Source organism: Pristiophorus japonicus, chromosome 2 (assembly GCF_044704955.1).
Source record: "Pristiophorus japonicus isolate sPriJap1 chromosome 2, sPriJap1.hap1, whole genome shotgun sequence".
NCBI classification, from domain to species: Eukaryota; Metazoa; Chordata; class Chondrichthyes; family Pristiophoridae; genus Pristiophorus; species Pristiophorus japonicus.
This window is the reverse complement of record NC_091978.1, coordinates 354,871,805-354,894,932: the sequence shown is the minus strand read 5'-3', so window position 1 is coordinate 354,894,932 and position 23,128 is coordinate 354,871,805. Positions and strand designations below refer to the sequence as shown.

The window sequence follows — 23,128 nt, the reverse complement described above, 5'->3', positions numbered from 1 at the left end:
GAATAAATTTAAGACAGAGATAGACAGTTTCTTAATCAATAAGGGAATAAGGGGTTATGGGGAGCAGGCAGGGAAGTGGACCTGAGCCCATGATTGGATCAGCTATGTTCGTATTAAATGGCGGAGCAGGCTCGAGGGGCCGTATGGCCTACTCCTGCTCCTATTTCTTACATTTTTATTTATGTTGCGGTCTTTCAGAGCTCCAAAATCTGAGAGCTGCCATTAGATCAGACATTGCACTGATCAGTGGGGACACAAATCTCGGGCCAGTAGAATGGTGATGGCTGAAGTCTACTGCCTGATACTGTCATCTCTCAGGACAGGAGTGCATGCCAGGCCTCGGCCCTTCCCCCTCAGACACCATGCCAGTGCAACGTGGGAGGCTACACCAGATTGTCCAGGAACAAGCTCCAGAGATGTGGGCAGCAGTGGCTCCCTGCCAGCATTAAACTGCTATGTGAGGAAGACTATCTCAGATCCATGACTCTTTTGTAGGGCATGAACAGCCAACCACCTCAGGCGATACTGGCTCTCAGGTTACATCTAGAGGAAGCACTAGAATAGATTTGAAAAAGACACATGTGGCTACCCAGAGAAAGCACTATGTTCAGAAAGTGTAGGTTGGCTAGTGTCATGTATTCAACTATCATTGTAACCCATGTATAAGCTGATCCAAGTTGTACCCCTTGAGAACATTGACCACAAGGGGGTGAACTTGTGGGAGACACTCCTAACCTGGACTTTCCAGGTATAAAAGGGGAAGCTCCACCCACCTTCATCACTTGAGGTCTTGGTAATAAAGGTAACTGGTCACAGAGTGACCTTCTCTCAAGTATGGGCCTTGTGTGCATTTATACTGTATAGTAAGGACATATCAACTAGTGCTTAAAAAAATACTTTGGACTTTACTGTAATAAAATAGAATATGAAATTACATCATGAAGATTAGAGTCAAGCAGGAAAACGTGCCTTTAATTACCCCAGTGATGATGGGCCGATGTGTTGTCATGTTGTAGGTTGGGTACTGGATTGAGAGATTGTCCTTTTATTTACAAGTGGGGGGGAAGGAGGTGAGGGTCTGGTGTCAGAAAACATTAATGATGAGATGTGATCAGTGCCCCTTGCAGCATTCATTGATAATTCCTCTGACTGCTGCTCTTCTCCAGTTCTGGATCCAACAGAGCCAGGTCTTCTGTGCCAGCAAAGAGACAGCACTTCATATATCTCGAGCACATTGTAGAGCACCTCCTGACCAGGCACTGAAACACATTAAATAGTAGGACACTGAGAAGTGTAGAGGAACAAAGGAAGATTGGAGTGCAGGTCCACAGATCCCTGAAGGTAGCAGGACAGGTCGATAAGGTGATTAAGAAAGCTTACGAAATACTTGCCTTTTTTAGCCGAGGCATAGAATACAAGAGCAGGGAGGCCACAGCTAGAGTACTGCTACAGTACTGTGTGAGAACACCACCGCTGGTCGGGGCTATAAATAGAGCTGGAGCGCAGGGCCCTGGAACATCGTGGGCAAAGGTGCGGTGAATGAGGGTACGGGGACCAGAAGAGGCGAGGGCCCAGGGGTAGCACGGGCCAGCCCACACTGCGATATGTGAGCGCACGAGGTCCGTGCAGCAGAGCTGGTCTCCAGTCATCCTGGTTAACCCTTCCCACTGGATAAAGGCCAAGCTCTGTCAAGCCCGTGTGGTGGCTGGTGTGCAATGGTCACCACACGTTAAAAAAATCTACGCACCTTCCATCCCCTCAATTGGACTTCAGGACTGGAAAATGGGTCCTTCATTGAAACATCTGTGAACTCATGTGGAAGCAAGTCATCCTCGTTCGAGGGACCGCCTATGATGATGTGTTAGGCAGTAATATAAATGGTCTAATAAAGCCTTATTTACTCCTTTAGTCTCTCTCACTCATTAGTCTCACCCACCCCCCCCCCCACCCCCGTCTCTCCTCCCACCCCCCCCCCCCCGTCTCTCCTCCCCCCAGTCTCTCTCACCCCCACCCCCCCCCCAGTCTATCTCACCTCCAGGTCTGTCTCACCCCCTACGATGATCTCACCTACCTCGCGCCCCCACAGCGATCTCTCCCCCCCCACCCCACCCCTCCCCAACAGCAATCTCAGGTCAGCAGTCTCTGGCCTCTCGTTGGTGCCTCTCGGGGGGGGGGGGGGTGGAGCTTGACAGCCGCGCGCGCACAACTCCGGAGCCGAAGATTCCCGAGTCGATAGGCCTCCTCCGCTGTACACCGCCCGCTGCACTCCGCTCCCGCTATCGTCGAGAAAAGCAAGATGAAATTCTCGCCCACTCAGCCCCAGCGGTACCGGGCAGTAAAAAAAATCGCGCACTGCCCGGGGACCACCAAAAAACGGGCGGAACTTTGGTTTCATCAAATTCGGGCCCATAGGGCTAGAGTTTCCTCTCAAATTGCCCATTTACCGCCCAGCTACTGCCCATTTTCATAAAAAATGGAAATTACCGCCCGTTACCACTCCTGATTAGAGCCAGCGGTAATTTGGGCCGACCATTACCGCCAGCATTGCTGCAAAACGCCCACCCACTTTGGAGATCCAAAAAAGTCAGAAAATTCCCCCCCAGCCCTAAATTCCATTAAAATCTGTTGTTAAGGCCTGCTACTGCCCGTTAACGCTGCACTGGATACCATCCATTTCTGGAGTACTTACCTACTTGGACTCAGCCTTATCACTCCCTCCATTTTGCTTGTAGCTTCACAGTGGCCTGGAAGATGGCGGATAAAGAAGAAAAAACATTTTTGATGCAATGATATGTGCTGTACATATTAACAGATATGTGAGGTTTCGACAACATGACCACCACTACTGTACTTAAATGATTCTATCCAGAAAATGAACTTTTGTATCATTTGAATGTGATTTGGGAGAATTGGAAGAACCTTTTGTTCAGTTGGCCTTGGGCTGACATATATGCTGAGTTTCTGCCATAAATTGGTTTTGTGTTAGCTGATTGACACTTCGACTCTGTGGTGGACGGGAACAGCATCTCATCAACGTGCAAACATTGTATCAGGAAGTCTATCAAGGATTGTGACCTGTAAAAGCCTTGCAAATGATTGGATTGTGCAATAAAAATGTTCTCCTAATCTAACGGCTATTCAAAGAGGCTCACTGTCTCAGACACACACCAGGCACTGAATTAACTCCCAGTATAGGATTAGAGAGAAAGGGGCTCACTGTCTCACACAGAGGGGGGAGGGGTTGTGTCCACGCAATGGGGCCTCACCCAAGTCACTGTGTGAACATAATGACCTGAGGGGGAGGGGGGAGAAGGGAATCAGTCAGTGGGTATGCAAGGAGACCTGAGGGGGGGGAGGGGGGGTGCAGGGTAGGAGAAGGGAGTCACTCACTAGGTGTACATCCAAGTAACCATTGTTCAGGTGGCAAGAGGACACCACCGCAGGTCGGGAGGATAAAGAACTGGAGCATGCCACTGCAGCTTCCAGCGCGAGCTGACACAAATGTGCGACGGCTTCGAGGTGGGTGATTGGGTGACATCATCAGGACCCAGGTCGCCGTTTGGAGCATGGGCAGGAGCATCAGTGGGGCCCTGGTAAAGCAGGGGAGCGGGGAAGGTCGTGGCCGACTTGCGACGAGTGATCGGGGCGGAGGAGTGATGAGGGATCGTGGCTGAGATGTGGTGGGTGACTGTGACGGAGGTGCGGCGAGTGTTTTTGCGGTGGAGGAGCGATGAGGGATCGTGGTGGAGGTACGGAGAATGTTTGTGGCGGAGGAGCGGCGCGAGATCGTGGCGGCGGTGCGATGAATGAAGGGTACGGGGACCCGAAGAGCCCAGGGCCCAGGGGCAGCACGGGCCAGCCCACACTGCGATATGTGTGCGCACTAGGTCCGTGCAGCAGAGCAGGTCTCCAGTCGTCCTGGTTAACCCTTGCCACTGGATAAAGGCCGAGCTCTGTCAACCCTGTCTGGTGGCTGGTGTGCAACGGTCACCACACGTTAAAAAAATCCACGCACAGGCATCTTGCACCCCCTTCAATTGGAGTTCAGGACTGGAACATCGGGCCCTTCATTGAAACATATGTGAACCCTTGTGGAAGCAAGTCATCCTCGTTCGAGGGACCGTCTATGATGATGATGATGATGGCTTGACAGTGTGGTTGTGGAGCTATTCAACTAAAGCAGGCATCATAACTGTAATGTATGCCCCTGTGAGAATGCTCACAGGTTGGTAGAGCTGTTGCATTGTAAGTGGCTTACCCAGTTACGTGATATTCACAAGACTCAAGAAAGCTCCAGTCAGTTGTGCCTAGGTCATCCAAGATAAGGTATGAGTTTACAAGAGACACCCTCAATCACACATTTAAAGTTGTCTTTCCTAAAAGTTGTTAAATGGGGTATATTTTCCCCTTCCCAGAAGTGAGTGTGACACAGTACAATAATGGTTTAGTTGAATAACATTTTATGTAAAAGTAGTAATTTTTTTAAATGTTAACAATGTAATAAAATAACATATTTTTGACGAATAAAAATGTTCACAACAACAAACATTACAAAGAACAAACAGCAACAACAACAACAACGGTATAAACAACACTGAAAAGACCTTGCACCTTCCCACAATTCTACCTGCGACCACCTTTCCCAACACCTTTCCTCCCCAATCCCCCCCCTCACCCTTGGCCCTGACCCCTTCCTCCTCTTTCCGCTAACAAGACCCCTGGCCCTGCCTACGTCGGGACCAGACCGTTCTGCACCAGCAGAGCACCTCGAGCGTGACTACTGAGGAGGGGGGGGTGGGGGGGGGCGAGAATGGCAGCACTATCTTTGGGGGTTCTGGAGAAAATGGAGGTGCTGAGGACACATCTTCAAAGTCGGAAGAAGCTGGTTCCTCCCGACGATCAGGTGCTGTCACCATTGGTGGTATGGCACCTTGGGGTGCAGTGCCTTAATCCCACAACCGTCGATTGCCACATAGCATTGACACTGGCGGTCTGAGTGTTCTCCCTCACCGCAGCAGGCAGCTCCGGCCTGTCCTCCGATTGGCGGGCTGCTAAAGCCTCGATGTGTTCCGACAACCCTGCAATGTACTGAAGGAGCTCTCGAATCAACTCAATGTTCATCCTGGACAGTCCCACCATGTCCAGGCTAGCATCCGCCTGTCGCGCAGCAATCCCACTTTGGCGGATCAGCTGCCATGGTTTCACCATGGGGGTCGGTGCGCGCTGTTGTAGTCCGCTCGGCCCCACTTCCTCGGACTGGAATACAAGAATGTTGGATTCCGACGAGGAACCGATGGCCGCAGGTAGAAACAACCAATCAAGTCCTGCCACCCCTGCCTCCTCTTGCAACAACAGCGTTACCACACTTTGAGGAATGTTCCCCTGCAGCTCCTCCAGCACCATCTCCTCCGTCTCCTCCACCACCATCTCCTCATTTCGTCTCCCCTGCAATGACTCCTCTCTGGGAGCAGCAGCTGGTTCCACCTGTACAACAGTAAAAATGTAACATTAATGGTTGGCGACAGGGGAGGGGAGGGGTCAGAGCAATTCACGGTGCGCAGGTTTATTTGGAGAACAAACATTTTTTTTTACTGAGAATCATTACATCAAAGTATCATAAGCAAAGGATAGAGAAAGTACATGACATAACAAAACTTCAGTCCCAAACAGTTTGTTTTCCAATTGGCACAGTGTGATCAAACAAAAAAAAATCATGTCACAATTAACAACATTTCTTGGTCCCACCATTACATTACATTCTACATTATATTGCCATTGAATTATATTACCGCAGTACAGTCCAGGCAGTATGCAGACTTACCCTTGGGGACAACTGGTTCGGCACCAACACACGTGGCGATGCGATCATGTGCCCCCGTCAGGGCTGCATCGTGTTCCTCCAGGTCCATGAGAGGAATAGTGTTGGGTGGACCACCACCCATTTTGCGGAGCTCCGCCCTATTGTCGGCTAGTTTTTTCTGCAAAGGTGAGAAAAAATGTGTGTGAACTAATTTAACAGCTACTAATACCGAGCACACACATACATACATACCTAAACAGTATAATGGTACACATTCCCAATTAACTGTACCCCAGTCTTTTCGTCAATGACTGCACAATTTAGGTTTTGTTAGCATGCAAATGTTGCATGATGAACACATTGTGGATGGAGATTAGAGATAGTAAGGGGACAAAGTCACTGGTGGGCGTCGTTTATAGGTCCCCAAATAATAACTTCACGATGGGGCGCGCAATAATCAAGGGAATAATGGAGGCATGTGAAAAAGGAACGGCAGTAATCATGGGGGATTTTAACCTACATATCTATTGGTCAAATCAAATCACATGGGGTAGCCTGGAGGAGGAATTCATAGAATGCATACGGAATTGTTTCTTAGAACAGTATGTTAAAGAACCTACATGGGAGCAAGCTATCTTAGATCTGGTCCTGTGTAATGACACAGGAATAATAAACGATCTCCTAGTAAAAGATCCTCTCGGAATGAGTGATCACAGTATAGTTGAATTTGTAATACAGATTGAGGGTGAGGAAGTAGTGTCTCAAACGAGCGTACTATGCTTAAACAAAGGGGACTACAGTGGGATGAGAGCAGAGTTGGCTAAAGTAGACTGGAAACACAGACTAAACGGTGGCACAATTGAGGAACAGTGGAGGACTTTTAAGGAGCTCTTTCATAGTGCTCAACAAAAATATATTCCAGTGAAAAAGAAGGGCGGTAAGAGAAGGGATAACCAGCCGTGGATAACCAAGGAAATAAAGGAGAGTATCAAATTAAAAACCAATGCGTATAAGGTGGCCAAGATTAGTGGGAAACTAGAAGATTAGGAAAATTTTAAACGACAGCAAAGAATGACTAAGAAAGCAATAAAGAAAGGAAAGATAGATTACAAGGGTAAACTTGCGCAAAACATAAAAACAGATAGTAAAAGCTTTTACAGATATATAAAACGGAAAAGAGTGACTAAAGTAAATGTTGGTCCCTTAGAAGATGAGAAGGGGGATTTAATAATGGGAAATGTGGAAATGGCTGAGACCTTAAATAATTATTTTGCTTCGGTCTTCACAGTGGAAGACACAAAAACCATGCCAAAAATTGCTGGTCACAGGAATGTGGGAAGGGAGGTCCTTGAGACAATCACTATCACTAGGGGGTAGTGCTGGACAGGCTAATGGGACTCAAGGTAGACAAGTCCCCTGGTCCTGATGAAATGCATCCCAAGGTATTAAAAGAAATGGCAGAAGTTATAGCAGTTGCATTAGTTACAATCTACCAAAATTCTCTGGACTCTGGGGAGGTACCAGCGGATTGGAAAGCAGCTAATGTAACGCCTCTGTTTAAAAAAGAGGGCAGACAAAAGGCAGGTAACTATAGGCCGATTAGTTTAACATCTGCAGTGGGGAAAATGCTTGAAACTATCATTAAGGAAGAAATAGAGGGACATCTAGATAGGAATAGTGCAATCAAGCAGATGCAACATGGATTCATGAAGGGGAAATCATGTTTAACTAATTTACTGGAATTCTTTGAGGATATAACGAACATGGTGGATAGAGGTGTACCGATGGATGTGGTGTATTTAGATTTCCAAAAGGCATTCGATAAGGTGCCACACAAAAGGTTACTGCAGAAGATAAAGGTTCGCGGAGTCAGAGGAAATGTATTAGCATGGATAGAGAATTGGCTGGCTAACAGAAAGCAGAGAGTCGGGATAAATGGGTCCTTTTCGGGTTGGAAATCGGTGGTTAGTGGTGTGCCACAGGGATCGGTGCTGGGACCACAACTGTTTACAATATACATAGATGACCTGGAAGAGGGGACAGAGTGTAGTGTAACAAAATTTGCAGATGAGACAAAGATTAGTGGGAAAGCGGGTTGTGTAGAGGATACAGAGAGGCTGCAAAGAGATTTAGATAGGTTAAGCGAATGGGCTAAGGTTTGGCAGATGGAATACAATGTCGGAAAGTGTGAGGTCATCCACCTTGGGGAAAAAAAACAGTAAAAGGGAATATTATTTGAATGGGGAGAAATTACAACATGCTGCGGTGCAGAGGGATCTGGGGCATGAATCCCAAAAAGTTAGTTTGCAGGTGCAGCAGGTAATCAGGAAGGCGAATGGAATGTTGGCCTTCACTGCGAGAGGGATGGAGTACAAAAGCAGGGAGGTCCTGCTGCAACTGTATAGGGTATTGGTGAGGCCGCACCTGGAGTACTGCGTGCAGTTTTGGTCACCTTACTTAAGGAAGGATATACTAGCTTTGGAGGGGGTACAGAGACGATTCACTAGGCTGATTCCGGAGATGAGGGGGTTACCTTATGATGATAGATTGAGTAGACTGGGTCTTTACTCTTTGGAGTTCAGAAGGATGAGGGGTGATCTTATAGAAACATTTAAAATTATGAAAGGGATAGACAAGATAGAGCAGAGAGGTTGTTTCCACTGGTCGGGGAGACTAGAACTAGGGGGCACAGCCTCAAAATACGGGGGAGCCAATTTAAAACCGAGTTGAGAAGGAATTTCTTCTCCCAGAGGGTTGTGAATCTGTGCAATTCTCTGCCCAAGGAAGCAGTTGAGGCTAGCTCATTGAATGTATTCAAGTCACGAATAGATAGATTTTTAACCAATAAGGAAATTAAGGGTTACGGGGAACGGGCGGGTAAGTGGAGCTGAGTCCACAGCCAGATCAGCCATGATCTTGTTGAATGGCGGAGCAGGCTCGAGGGGCTAGATGGCCTACTCCTGTTCATAATTCTTATGTTCTTATGTTCTTATGTAAAATACAGCGCACTAACACAATGAGATCAATGATGGGAAATAAAACTGACACCAAGCTTTACAACATCATAAAACGTGTCATTATTCAACAGTAAATCGTCAATGTATGATAAAAGTTAGTACTTACTCTCGCAGATCCTACGATGTCATTCCATCATTTGCGGCACTGGTTCGGCCCCAGCATCACAGACGCGAGGGAGGACACCGCTTCAGCGATCTCTCGCCATAAGCGCTGATCGAAAAACGGTGACGGTTTATCTCGCCCACCCTGTGTTAACTGATGCTAACACGCCTCCACTTCACCCAGCAATGCCTCCTGGGCTTCCTCCGAAAAACGAGTGGCCCTCTTTCTGCCACCTAACTCCCTCTCCACTTGCATGGCTTGATTCTCCATTCTTTGTATATTATATATATATTTCAATTTAAATAATGAATGAATTCATTGATTATTATTATTTTTCAGATTTATTATCAAAACTATTATTACTCATATTATTAATTATATTCTTTTGTAGTATTATATAATTCTGAAAATACTAAAGAATACTCCAAACACCAACCAAACCCTCACAGCTACTCTCCCACTAACCTCTACAGCTTCCAACTGACAAGTGCTGTCCTTCTGTTGTCTGTGCATGTGTGGGGTCACCCTTGACCCCGAAAACACGGGAGAATGGCTGCGCATGCGCAGACAACCGTTTCAAGCCGTTTCAGCCAGCGGTTCAGCTTTCCTTTATACAGGAAAGCCGATCGCTAACTTTGGTCCCGCTTTGGCCGCCCGCTGCACTTCACTCCCGCACCGCTTCGCTGCTGTTGACATGGAGCACCCGAAAACTGTGGGACCGTGCACAAGCGGCATTCCAGCAGTTCTAAAAGATGCAACCGCCGGAATACCGCTAAGGATCAGGTGGGGGCGATCTCCATGAAATTTCTGGCCCATAGAGTACATCGTTCGTCAGTGTACTACATTTCAATTGGTAAGCAAGAAACCACCATTAGTGTCATTACAGCTATGGAAATGGCCTCCCAGGGTGTGGCAAAGGTTGCGTATCGATTTTGCTGAGCTAGAAGGATGGCAATTGTTCATTGTGATTGCTAGCCATTTGAAGTGGGTAGAGGTGTTTCCAATGTGGAAAATAAAAATAAGTAAAACGTTCGAAATTTTGCAAAGATTATTTTCTTCATGTGGCCTCCCAGAAGAAATTGTGTCTGATAATGGACCACAATTTTGTTTCGAAGAATTTGCACAGTTCACAAGCAAAAATGGTGTGAAACATACCAAAGTTCCACCGTTCCACCCTGCTTCAAATAGTGCAGCAGTACAAATTGTGAAATGTACCCTCATCAAATAAATGTTGGATCCAAATCCAAAGAATCAACAGTTATCGTTGGACCACAAATTGGCCAATTTTCTAATTACGTTTCATAATACTCCTCATAAAACTACTGGTAGAACACCAGCAGAGTTGTTTCTCAAACGACAGCCACGAATCAGGTTCTCGTTGTTAAAACCAAACTTGGCACAGTGCGTAGAAGAAAAACAATTAAGACAGAAAGAGAATCATGATAGAGGTAGAGTAAAAGAGATGTGTGAAATTAAATCAAAAGGTGAAAGTGAAAAACCATCACCATAAATGGTTAAAGTGGTTACCAGGAAGAGTGGTGAAGATATGTGGTCCTCGCACATATTTAGTCAAGGTGTTTGATCATGGACAGGTTAGGTTTGTTCACATTGATCATATTTTACCTACAGATGTGGAAGGAGTTGAAAGTTGGAATGATTCGATTATTTCTGACTCATCAGATAGTCTTATTACAAGTACAGTACCAGTAGCATATCCTGCATCGAATGTACTGGAAACCAGTCCAAGAGAAAGTCAGAATTTAAGTCTGAGTCCGAGTCAGGCAGACAAACAATCTGAAGTGGTAGAGAGTTCAAATGTAGGTCAAGGGCATCCCTTGGAGGAAAACTCTCCTCAGGCTCAGCCTAGAATGAGTCGAAGTTCGACACCATGTTTGGAAGGTTCTGTTCGAGAGCGAAGGTATCCTCTTCGAAACAGAAAACCAGTGGTTAAGTTTAATTTGTAAATATGGCAAAATAAGTCCATATCCTTTGTTATGTATAACCATGCAAGTTATGTTTTATGATTGTTATAATTACTTCTTCATTAAGGAGGGAGAAGTGTAATATATAACTCCACCTAGTGGACTACTGTGGTAATGCAGCCATTGCTGTTTTCACAATAAAGATATCAGGTGACAAGTCACCTGACAAGTTCCTGGAGTTAACAGCCATCTTGTGAAGTCCTGTGTGCTTGTGAGGTCATAAGAATATATCACAAGTATATCACTGCGCTCCTTTTTATGCCATTATTACCACAATACTCCCACTGCTAGATATGCTACAGTGATTACTATACCAGTCTGATATACCACATCTCTCAATATACCAATCAGATATACCACACCATTCTCTATGCCAGTCTGATATATCACAATCCTTGCTCGTGCAGTTCAATATAACAGATTCTTACTATGCTAGTTTGATATATCATATTTTCACTATCTAACATTGCACTCACTGTAGCAAACTGAAATATCACACCCTCAATACAACAGTGTGTAATATCACACCTCTATAATATCACACCTCTAAGTGTAGTTCTGTGATATGCCTTATGACTCAGAATATATGGCTCCTCCATTATTGGAAGCTGTATGGATCATATTTTCATTATCACTTATCACATCATATGTTACAGAATAATAAATAATGCACATCACAAGAACACTATGATATACCACACCCTTCACAATAACACAATGATACATCATACCTGTCACAATAACATAATAATATACCCCACACCTCACAATAACACACTGCTATATCCCACCCCTCACAATAACACAATGAAATATCCCACTCCTCACAATAACACAATGATACATCATACCTGTCACAATAACATAATAATATACCCCACAACTCACAATAACACACTGCTATATCCCACCCCTCACAATAATACAATGATATACCATGTTCTCTAATGCAACATGCGATGCCCCTTTTGTGGAGCACACCTTTTTAAAATGCTTTCTGCACAGGATACCCAAAGACAATGTAACAGAGATCTACTATGATATCTCCGATATCTGAGACAGTCCAGATTTCTAAATGTCTCCTTTGCCTCCTATGTACAGGATCAAGAATGGAATCAGATTGGCAGTTGGGTTACAAGGGAAACATGAGGGCGAGGGAGGGAAAAGGGAAACGTGAGGGCGAGGGAGGGAAAAGGGAAACGTGAGGGCGAGGGAGGGAAAAGGGAAACATGAGGGCGAGGGAGGGAAAAGGGAAACGTGAGGGCGAGGGAGGGAAAAGGGAAACATGAGAGCGAGGGAGGGAAAAGGAAATCAACCAATGTCGCTGCTTTTGGATCACTATCCCATGACTTGAGGTGGATCAGGTTCAGCTATGATGCCCCCACAATTGAGTAACCTTGGGGAAAATGCACTATTTAAGTTCACCCTTTGGTGAAGTACCGGAGCGATGTGGGGCCCGGGGGTGGGGGAGGGAGTGGTTGTATTGGCGAGTGGAGTGGGTTTAGTGGAACCATACCCCAGCATGAGGCCGCACCTTCCCGAGAGGTTGGAAGAACAGCAGAGAGCATTTGGTGGACAGAAAACGCCACGGATTTCAGTCACTTCACAATTGACTACGGCTTCAGTCCAATCAAAATGTTGTGGGTCAGTGGTACTGTGGCATTACGATGGTAAAGTGTTGAGTGTTTTTTGCAGACTGGGTTGAAGCTGTCAGTACGGTGCAGTGGTGCTTGACAACATATCAGGAGCTCACCATTATGCCAGCTCGGGGACTTATTACTGTCAGCATCAGCGCGTAACCCTTTGCCCTTGCAAAACCTTTAAGGAAGATACCTCACTGCTAACTGCCAGCGCCATTAGTGTTCTCCCAGCGAGCACCAAAATACTTGTACTAAAAGGTTAATTGAAGTGTACACAGTCAGCTAGAAGATATCCTCTGAAGAGGCATACCCTTTTGTGTCAGTTACCTCAAAGTAATTACTTTCATGGTAACTGCACTTCAGCTGACTTGTGGCCGAAATTGCATGATCTGACTTGGGGGTCTCCCCAGTTCTCCTCTGTTAGCTTTTAATGCAGTTAAAAGTTGCTAATGGGAATGAACCACCTTTGGTAGTTCTGCAAGATGGCAATTCACTTTGCAGGGGGTTTGCACATCCATCAGCCAGTCACACTGAGGGAGTTTTCTCTGTACAGCTTGTTGTATTGTCTATCAAGGATCCATGCAAATCAATCCTACTCTAACAGATTGCCTGTCACACAATTTCCAGCACATTGATCCAGTGATATAATTTGCTATTCTCGCAGTATAGACTCGAGCAAACGGAGATGGATTAGGTTGTTTAATTGGTACAGCTACCCAGTCAGTCTCCTCCACCTCACGGCTGAAATGTAAAAGAGCATTTGTGCACAAAAAACAGAAGGAATCAGACTGTTCTCCTGTTGTTATATTGTTTATACAAGGGTTATCACAAACCTAAATAATCCTTGTGTTAAATCCCTCTATGGACTCTATAATCTTCTTCTGTGCTACAATTTACTCCCTCCCCCCTCCCCCCTCTCCCCGCACCGAATTCTGACTCCAACCGCTTGTGCATCCCGCCTCCCTTTGGCCCACCATTGGTGGCATTGCCTTCAGCCGCACACTCTGCATTACCTCCCTAATCCCCACCATTTCTCCACCTCCCGCTCCTTTTTTAAGACCCTCTTTAAAATCTATCTGTTTGTTTTTGAATCACCCCTCCCAATATTTCCTTCCAGGACTCAGTATCGATTATTCCTTACGCCACTGTTGTAATGTATGCACCTGGTATGTAGAGCTGTTGGTTGGAAGGCCTCCCCATAGGACTGCTCCTGAGCACGGCCAAGGGGGCCATCGGCCGGTCCAGGCAGCGGGCGGTCGAGGGCGTTGTTCAGCCTGACTGCCTGCCTCTCTTCTACAGTTACATCCGAGTCAGGGTGTCCCTGGAGATGGAGCATGCGGTGTCCACCAGTACGCTCGCGGCCTTCCGTGAGAGGTGGGCGCCAGAGGGACTGGAGTGCATCATCACCCCCGGCAACCAAATTTTAATTTGATCATTAATGGTTAAAGTTTAATTTGTCTATGTTTGTTGGTTTTAGTGCCGCCCCCCCCCCCTTTTAGCCAGGGGGCACTTGTATAATTTGTGTTTTTAGTGCCCTCAAAAAAAAAACAAGGGGGCACTTGTTTGAAAGTGTTTGGAGTGTGCCCCCCCTTTAATCAGGGGGCACTTGATTAAAGTGCACAACTGAAATAGTTGTAGAGCTGTTGCATTGTGAGTGGCTGAGTCAGTCACGTGATGTTCGCAAGACCCAAGAAAACCCGTGTCAGTTGGGTCTAGGTCATCCACGATGAGGTCTACGGTGAGCCTAGTGGATGAACTGGTAATGTGTAGTGTGATTGTTAAACCTTTGTTAATAAACCAACTAGTTCTTAATAGCAATGTGTTGCTATGAATTCTTAAGTAAAGAACCCATGAAGCAAATACATTACAGCTGTTATGTTGGAACATTTTTCTGTGTTAAGGGTGCTGTAAAAATGCAAGTCATTGTTGTGGTAACCTGAATTCACAGCTTATCAACAAAACAACAATGCTTTTTATTTCCAACAAGCTTTCTTTGTGGGGCCAAAAATCTGCTGTCATCCTGGTGGGCCCCTGGCCTAACTTCAGTGGGAGTTGGCTGGAATGGCCAGAAACTAGGCCAAGACCAAATGCTAAGATGTGCAAGATGGTCTTGTGGTGGTGGAGCTTGCCCACCAGATTTCCATTCCCCCCCCCCCACCACCCCTACCACCCGCACCTCTGAAGTTGAATTTCACCTCCTATTTTTTTTTGTGCCTACATTGCTCTAGTCAGTTATTTTCTGCTTTCCAATTGGTCATCTCACCAACCACATACCAGGAACATTGGAACAGGAATCCCCTCGAGCCTGTTCCGCCATTCAGTTAGATCGTGGGTGATCTGTGCCTCAACTCCATTTACCTGCCTTGGTTCCATAATTCGTAATACCCTTACCTAACAAAAATCTATTAATCCGAGTTTTGAATTTTTCAATTAACCTAGTCTCAACTGCTTTTTGTGGGAGAGAGTTGCAGATTCCCGCTACACTTTGTCTCAAGAGGTGCTTCCTCACATCACCCCTGAAAGGCCTAGCTCTAATTTTAAGATTTTGCCCCCTTGTCCTGGACAATGGCCAATCATATTTCCACCAAAATTATAAAAGAGACAGTAAACTTGTGTTTGTAATATAAAACATATAATCAAGCAACCAAACAAAACACTGCTAGAACGGTCAGCATGAACAAAGTACCTCAGATCAGCTCCTCCATGGTGTCCAATGTTCACTAAGATATGCCTGGTACGAGAAAAGGCAATCATCAAGAAAGAACTGGACATCGTCGCTCTTTTTGTTAGAACAATGCAGATTACAGGATGCTGTAATAAAAATATGGAAGAATGGGACAGTGTAGATAGAAGCAGACAGTCACAAAATTCACTTCCAGGGAGAGTGGCTGAGGCAGAGACTATGTCAACACTGAAGATTAGATTGGAAGAAAGAAAAGGAAAGAGAAAAGGAAAGAGAAAAGGAAAGAAAAGGAAAGAAAAGGAAAGAAAAGGAAAGAAAAGGAAAGAAAGAAAGAAAAGAAAGACTTGGATTTATATAGCGCCTTTCACGGCCATCGGACGTCTCAAAGCGCTTTACAGCCAATGACGTACTTTTGAAGTGTAGTCACTGTTGTAATGCGGGAAAAGTGGATGAAGGGATATGGGAACAGGGTGGGTAAACATGATCAGAATTTGTTCATATGGAGGGTAAATGACAACACGGACTGGTTAGGCCAAATGGCCTGCTTCTGTGTTGTGACTTCTGTGTATTTCTATGCTACTCAAAAATCACATGCTGTTTTATATGAACAACATTATAGACAGATGATGGCTCCACCATCTTAAAGAGGACTGACTTGCTGCCATGAGTGGTGTTTGTTTCCTCTTAGTTCAACGCTTCTTTGTTGTCGAACTGTTTGCTGTTAACCTGATACGTAGCTTTGCTGTTTTCCAACAAATTAACTTACTGCGTGCTTCTTAAAGCTGGCCCCATCTGCCCTCTCTGCTCGTTTCCCCAGGGGCATTTCATTGTGCGCTTTCTATATCGTAGCCATGGTCAGCCCTTTGTACTTGCAGGGTGGGAGTCGGGGTGGGGGGGGAAGGTGTTTTGGTACCTTCGGGAATTATTTAGGATTTGCCCTTATGCCACCAACCATGTCTCTGGGAAAGACGACCGTAGCTGGAAGTGCCCTAAGAAATCCACAGGCTGATATTATGATTTCCCAAGGTAGCCGTTAGCCAAATGTCACACATTTCTGAAGCCAGATCTGGGAATCACCCGCAGGATAGTGGCGGCTTTATCAGTGGCTGTCAAGGTAATCACTACCATCAGCTTTTACTCCACTCAGTCCTTTCAACAAACTCCAGGAGGTTTCTCCCAACCTGCAATGTACAGTTGCATTGTGCAGATGCCTTGTTTGCTTAGGCCAGTGAATTCAATACCTACAATAACAACAATTGTATTTATATAGCGCCTCTAACGTAGTCAAACGTCCCAAGGAGCTTCACAGGAGCGTCGTCAAAATAAATTTGAAACCGAGCCACATAACGAGATATTAGGGCAGATGTAGGTTTTAAGGAGCATCTTAAAGGAGGAAAGAGAGGTAGGGAGGCAGAGAGGTTGAGGGAGGGAATTCCAGAGCTCAGGGCCTCGGCAGCTGAAAGCATGGCCACCAATAATGGAGCAATTAAAAGCCGGGATGCACAAAAGGCCAGAATTAGAGGAGCGCAGATATCGTGGAGGGTTGTAGGGCTGGAGGAGGTTACCTGGGTGGTTGGCAGAATCTTTACTGACATGGGACAGGTGGGCACCTAGTGACTCCCCCCACCTTCCCCTTGCAAGTGAGGTGCCGAGATCACTGCCCGATTCATTTCAGGGCCATCATCCTGTCTGGATGAGGTTGTGGCAAATAGCAAATAGCAAAATTCACTAGCCTCAGTACAACCAACACATCTCATAAGGTAGAGATTGGAGCACATTATTGAAGTGGGGCAGGAGCAAAGCACCCCTCTTTTGTCCTATGCTGTACTTGAACTGACAGTGCTGACACTAGACCCCCAGTATTAACCTAACCCGCCGGGAGGGAATGGGGCGGGTTCAGGTTGAACGCCCGACTAACATCCCGCCCAATTTTACTCTCCGTTGAGTTCCATGAAAACAACAACAACAACAACAACTTGTATTGATATAGCGCCTTTAACATAGTGAAACATCCCAGGGCGCTTCACAGGAATATTATGAGACAAAAAATTTGACACCGATCCACATAAAGAGAAATTAGGGCCGGTGACCAAAAGCTTTATCAATGAGATAGGTTTTAAGGAGCATCTTGAAGGAGGAAAGAGAGGTAGTGAGGCGGAGAGGTTTAGGCAGGGAGTTCCAGAGCTTGGGGCCCCGGCAACACAAGGCATGACCACCAATGGTTGAGTGATTATAATCAGGGATGCTCAAGAGGGCAGAATTAGAGAAGCGCAGACATCTCGGGGGATTGTGGGACTGAAGGAGATTACAGAGATAGGGAGGGGTGACGCAATGGAGGGAGTTGAAAACAAGGATGAGAATTTTGAAGTCGAGGCGTTACCTAACCGGAAGCCAATGTAAATCAGCGAGCACAGGGGTGATGGGTGAACGGGACTTGGTGCGAGGTAGGACACGGGCAGCCGAGTTTTGGATCACCGTTAGTTTACGTAGGGTAGAATGTGGGAGGCCAGCCAGTAGTGCGTTGGAATAGTCAAGTCTCGAGGTAACAAAGGCACGGATGAGGACTTCAGCAGCGGATGAGCTGAGGCAAGGCCGGAGATGGGCGATGTTACAGAGGTGCAAATCGGTGGTCTTAGTTATGCTGTGGATATGTGGTTGAAAGCTCATTTAAGGGTCAAATATGAAATATAAGGTTGTGAACATTGTGGTTCAGCCTCAGACAGAAGTTGGGGAGAGGGATGGAGAGAATGGCTAGGATATGGAGTTTGTAGTGTGGACCGAAAACAATGGGTTCGGTCTTCCCAATATTCAATTGGAGAAAATTTCTGCTCATCCAGAACTTGATGTCGGACAAGTAGTCTGATAATTTACAGTCCTTCAAAGGATCGAGAGAAGTGGTAGTGAGATAGAGCTGGGTGTCATCAGTGTACATGTGGAAAGTGAAGCTGTGTGTTCGGATGATGTCGCCAAGGGGCAGCATATAGATGAGAAATAGGAGGGAGCCAAGGATAGATCCTTGGGGGACACCAGAGGTAACGATGCGGGGGCGGGAAGAGAAGCCATTGCAGGTAATTCTCTGGCTACGATTAGATAGATAGGAATGGAACCAGGCGAGTGCAGCCCCACCCAGCTGGACAACGTGGAGAAGCGTTGGAGAAGGATAGAGTGGTCAACCGTGTCAAAGGCCGCAGACAAGTCAAGAAGGACGAGAAGGGGTAGTTTGCCTTTGTCACAGTCACAGAGGATGTTATTTGTGACTTTGATGAGAGCCGTTTCGGTACTGTGGCAGGTGCGGAAAGTGGATTGGAGGGCTTCAAACATGGAATTGTGGGAAAGGTGGGCACGGATTTGGGAGGCAACAACTTGTTGAAGGATTTTGTACAGGAAAGGGAGATTGGAGACGGGGCAGTAGTTTGCAAGGACGGAGGGGTTGAGGAAAGTTTTGAGGGAGGAGGGACAGTACCTGAGGAGAGAGAAGCTTTCAATGTCAGCTAACATGGGAGCCAGTAAAGGAAGATAGGTGGTCAGCACTTTGGTGGGACTAGGGTCAAGGGAGAAGAAACTGGCAGGGTGTAAAACAGGCATACAACCTGAACCGGGCTGGTCAGGGTTAAATTCAAGCTGAGGTACCAGAAGAGTGACATTTCCATTCCTCAGCATTCACTGAGTTTAATTCTATGAGAAAAAAAATATAACTTAGCCTGCACATATTTCACAGCTAGAACTGCAACTGGCTCTCATTTTCCCTTCTAAATAATAACTCCTGACACAAATGATTCATCATTAATCAAGAAACTAGGCAAAAGAACCAGAGGTGAGGGGAGGAGACAGAGCTTTCCATTGGTACACTGAAACACAGCGACCAATGAATGGAAACATAGGAATAGGCCATTCAGCCCATCTGGCCAGTTCGACCATTCAATTAAATCATATCTGATCTGTACCTGAACTCCATTTTCCCGCCTTTATTTTATATCCCTTGATACACTTACCTAGCAAAAATCTGTTGATCTGAGTTTTGATTATTTCAATTGACCTGGAATCCACAGTCTTTTGGAGCAAAAAAGTCTAGATTTCCACTCCCCTTTTAATGAAAAAGTATTTCCCAAGTTCACTTCTAAATGGCCTAGCCCTAATTTTAAGGTGGTTCCCTCTTGTTCTGGATTCCAATGCCAGAGGAAATTATTTCTCTGTATCTACCTTATTGAATCCTAAAGACCTTGATTGGATCATCTCTCAACCGTCTAAACTAAAGGGAATACAAGCCAAGGTTACACAACCTGTCCTCATAATTTAACCCTGGTCATCATCATCATGATCATAGGCAGTCCCTCGAATCGAGGATGACTTGCTTACACGTCAAAAAGTTCACAGGTGTTTCAATGAAGGACCTAAAATTCCAGGTCCTGAACTAAATCTTGGAGGGTGGAAGATGCCTGTGCGTGGATTTTTTTTAACGTGTGGTGGCCGTTGCACACCAGCCACCACACGGGCTTGACAGAGCTAGGTCTTGGTCCAGTGGCAAGGATTAACCAAGATGACTGGAGACCAGCTCTGCTGCACAGTATCATTCGGGTGAATCCCCACTATACACCCTCCAAGGCCACACTATCTTTCCTGAGATGCAGTGCCCAAAACTGAGTGCAGTACTCCAGATAGGGGCTGAACAAGGTTCTGTACAACTGAAGTATAACTTCCTCCCCTTTGTATTCCAGCCCCCTTGAGATAAAGGTCAACAATCCATTGGCCTTTATGATTACTTTTTGGACCTGGACCTCCCAAGTCCCTCTGCTCCTCTACACTTCCGAGGGGCCGAAATTGACCAACTCACCACCCACTGCTTCCGACTGCCGCCCACTGCCGACGGCATTGCTCTTGCAGATCCGTCCAGTGCCACTTTCGAGGTGGGCTGGAGTGGGCGGGAGGGGAGAGCCGCCATGCCATCAGAACTCCTGCCCACCGAGCTCCCAGATTCCTGTGGGCAGGAGTCGGCGGCAGAACAGGGGTGGACCGCTGGTCTGTCCCCGACGGTAAGTGTGAAGATCCTGAAAAAAAGGTTAGTGAACATTTTATATATTTTTTTTCTCGTAGCAACTTACCTGGATGGGGTCCCCCGAAGGTCTTCCGATAGTTTTTAATTTTTTCTCCTGAAGATTTTTTTTTTCAACTGTGCGACCCTCCGTGGGCCCGACTCCATCCCCAGCGGCACTTGGGCGGCAAGCGCCTCTGCCGCCCAGATTGGCAGCGTACGTCATCCATTTGCCGCTCGCCGACCTTCGAGGGACCTTCTTCATGAATATCCCGCCAAAAGTACCATCCGGTACCTCGGCGGCCATGGGCGGCACTTGGGCGGGTGGACGCCTTGACCAAATTCAGCCCCCTCGTCTCTCACCATTTGGAACATGTTTCCTTGGATCTAAGTTGGATTCCAGTGAAGTATCTGATGGGAGAAAAACATTGACAGGATATTCAGACGTGTTTGGCTACCAGCAATGGGAAGGCTGGGCAGTGTTCTTTTTAAACTAGTTAGTGATACAGCAGCCTGGTGCATGAGGCTAGTGCTGAGGGGACAGCGTTCCCAAGCAGAGTCCCGCCGCTGCTGCAGTGCCCGACTGACGAGAGTTAGAATCTAGGTCTTGTACCAGAATGTTGCCAAAGGTCTCGCAACGTCAATACAAAACCTGCAGTATAACAGGGGCATTTTATATAGAAATGTGTTGTATTATTTTTTTCATGGTCCCAAATGTTGATGGGTGCCAATCCCTGCAGTTATGTTGTGCATGTGCCCAATAGTGCCTTCCAGTGCTGACCACACCACAGTGTGGGGGCACGGGGGGGTGCATGGGCAGGTTTTAAAACTGAATTCAAACTGCGATTTGGACAATTGCATACATAGAAACATAGAAACATAGAAAATAGGTGCAGGAGTAGGCCATTCGGCCCTTCTAGCCTGCACCGCCATTCAATGAGTTCATGGCTGAACATTCAACTTCAGTACCCCATTCCTGCTTTCTCGCCATACCCCTTGATCCCCCTAGCAGTAAGGACCTCATCTAACTCCTTTTTGAATATATTTAGTGAATTGGCCTCAACAACTTTCTGTGGTAGAGAATTCCACAGGTTCACCACTCTCTGGGTGAAGAAGTTCCTCCGCATCTCGGTCCTAAATGGCTTACCCCTTATCCTTAGACTGTGACCCCTGGTTCTGGACTTCCCCAACATTGGGAACATTCTTCCTGCATCTAACCTGTCTAACCCCGTCAGAATTTTATATGTTTCTATGAGGTCCCCTCTCATTCTTCTGAACTCCAGTGAATACAAGCCCAGTTGATCCAGTCTTTCTTGATAGGTCAGTCCCGCCATCCCGGGAATCAGTCTGGTGAACCTTCGCTGCACTCCCTCAATAGCAAGAATGTCCTTCCTCAGGTTAGGAGACCAAAACTGTACACAATACTCCAGGTGTGGCCTCACCAATGCCCTGTACAACTGTAGCAACACCTCCCTGCCCCTGTACTCAAATCCCCTTGCTATGAAGGCCAACATGCCATTTGCTTTCTTAACCGCCTGCTGCACCTGCATGCCAACCTTCAATGACTGATGTACCATGACACCCAGGTCTCTTTGCACCTCCCCTTTTCCTAATCTGTCACCATTCAGATAATAGTCTGTCTCTCTGTTTTTACCACCAAAGTGGATAACCTCACATTTATCCACATTATACTTCATCTGCCATGCATTTGCCCACTCACCTAACCTATCCAAGTCGCTCTGCAGCCTCACAGCATCCTCCTCGCAGCTCACACTGCCACCCAACTTAGTGTCATCCGCAAATTTGGAGATACTACATTTAATCCCCTCATCTAAATCATTAATGTACAGTGTAAACAGCTGGGGCCCCAGCACAGAACCTTGCGGTACCCCACTAGTCACTGCCTGCCATTCTGAAAAGTACCCATTTACTCCTACTCTTTGCTTCCTGTCTGACAACCAGTTCTCAATCCATGTCAGTACACTACCCCCAATCCCATGTGCTCTAACTTTGCACATCAATCTCTTGTGTGGGACCTTGTCGAACGCCTTCTGAAAGTCCAAATATACCACATCAACTGGTTCTCCCTTATCCACTCTACTGGAAACATCCTCAAAAAATTCCAGAAGATTTGTCAAGCATGATTTCCCTTTCACAAATCCATGCTGACTTGGACCTATCATGTCACCTCTTTCCAAATGCACTGCTATGACATCCTTAATAATTGATTCCATCATTTTACCCACTACCGATGTCAGGCTGACCGGTCTATAATTCCCTGTTTTCTCTCTCCCTCCTTTTTTAAAAAGTGGGGTTACATTGGCTACCCTCCACTCCATAGGAACTGATCCAGAGTCAATGGAATGTTGGAAAATGACTGTCAACGCATCCACTATTTCCAAGGCCACCTCCTTAAGTACTCTGGGATGCAGTCCATCAGGCCCTGGGGATTTATCGGCCTTCAATCCCATCAATTTCCCCAACACAATTTCCCGGCTAATAAGGATTTCCCTCAGTTCCTCCTCCTTACTAGACCCCCCGACCCCTTTTATAACCGGAAGGTTGTTCGTGTCCTCCTTCGTGAATACCGAACCAAAGTACTTGTTCAATTGGTCCGCCATTTCTTTGTTCCCCGTTATGACTTCCCCTGATTCTGACTGCAGGGGACCTACATTTGTCTTTACTAACCTTTTTCTCTTTACATATCTATAGAAACTTTTGCAATCCGTCTTAATGTTCCCTGCAAGCTTCTTCTCATACTCCATTTTCCCTGCCCTAATCAAACCCTTTGTCCTCCTCTGCTGAGTTCTAAATTTCTCCCAGTCCCCGGGTTCGCTGCTATTTCTGGGCAATTTGTATGCCACTTCCTTGGCT

General features: G+C 46.3%; 1 long non-coding RNA gene across 1 annotated transcript; it reads right to left on the bottom strand.

Annotated features, from left to right (window-relative positions):
• Nucleotides 1-975: 975 nt before the first annotated feature.
• On the bottom strand, nucleotides 976-20,656 carry LOC139234977 (uncharacterized). Its single transcript, XR_011588377.1, has 4 exons — nucleotides 20,325-20,656; nucleotides 15,229-15,353; nucleotides 2,690-2,744; nucleotides 976-1,259 (listed from the first exon to the last, which is right to left on the bottom strand). It is a non-coding gene; the product is annotated as an uncharacterized lncRNA (long non-coding RNA).
• Nucleotides 20,657-23,128: the final 2,472 nt, after the last annotated feature.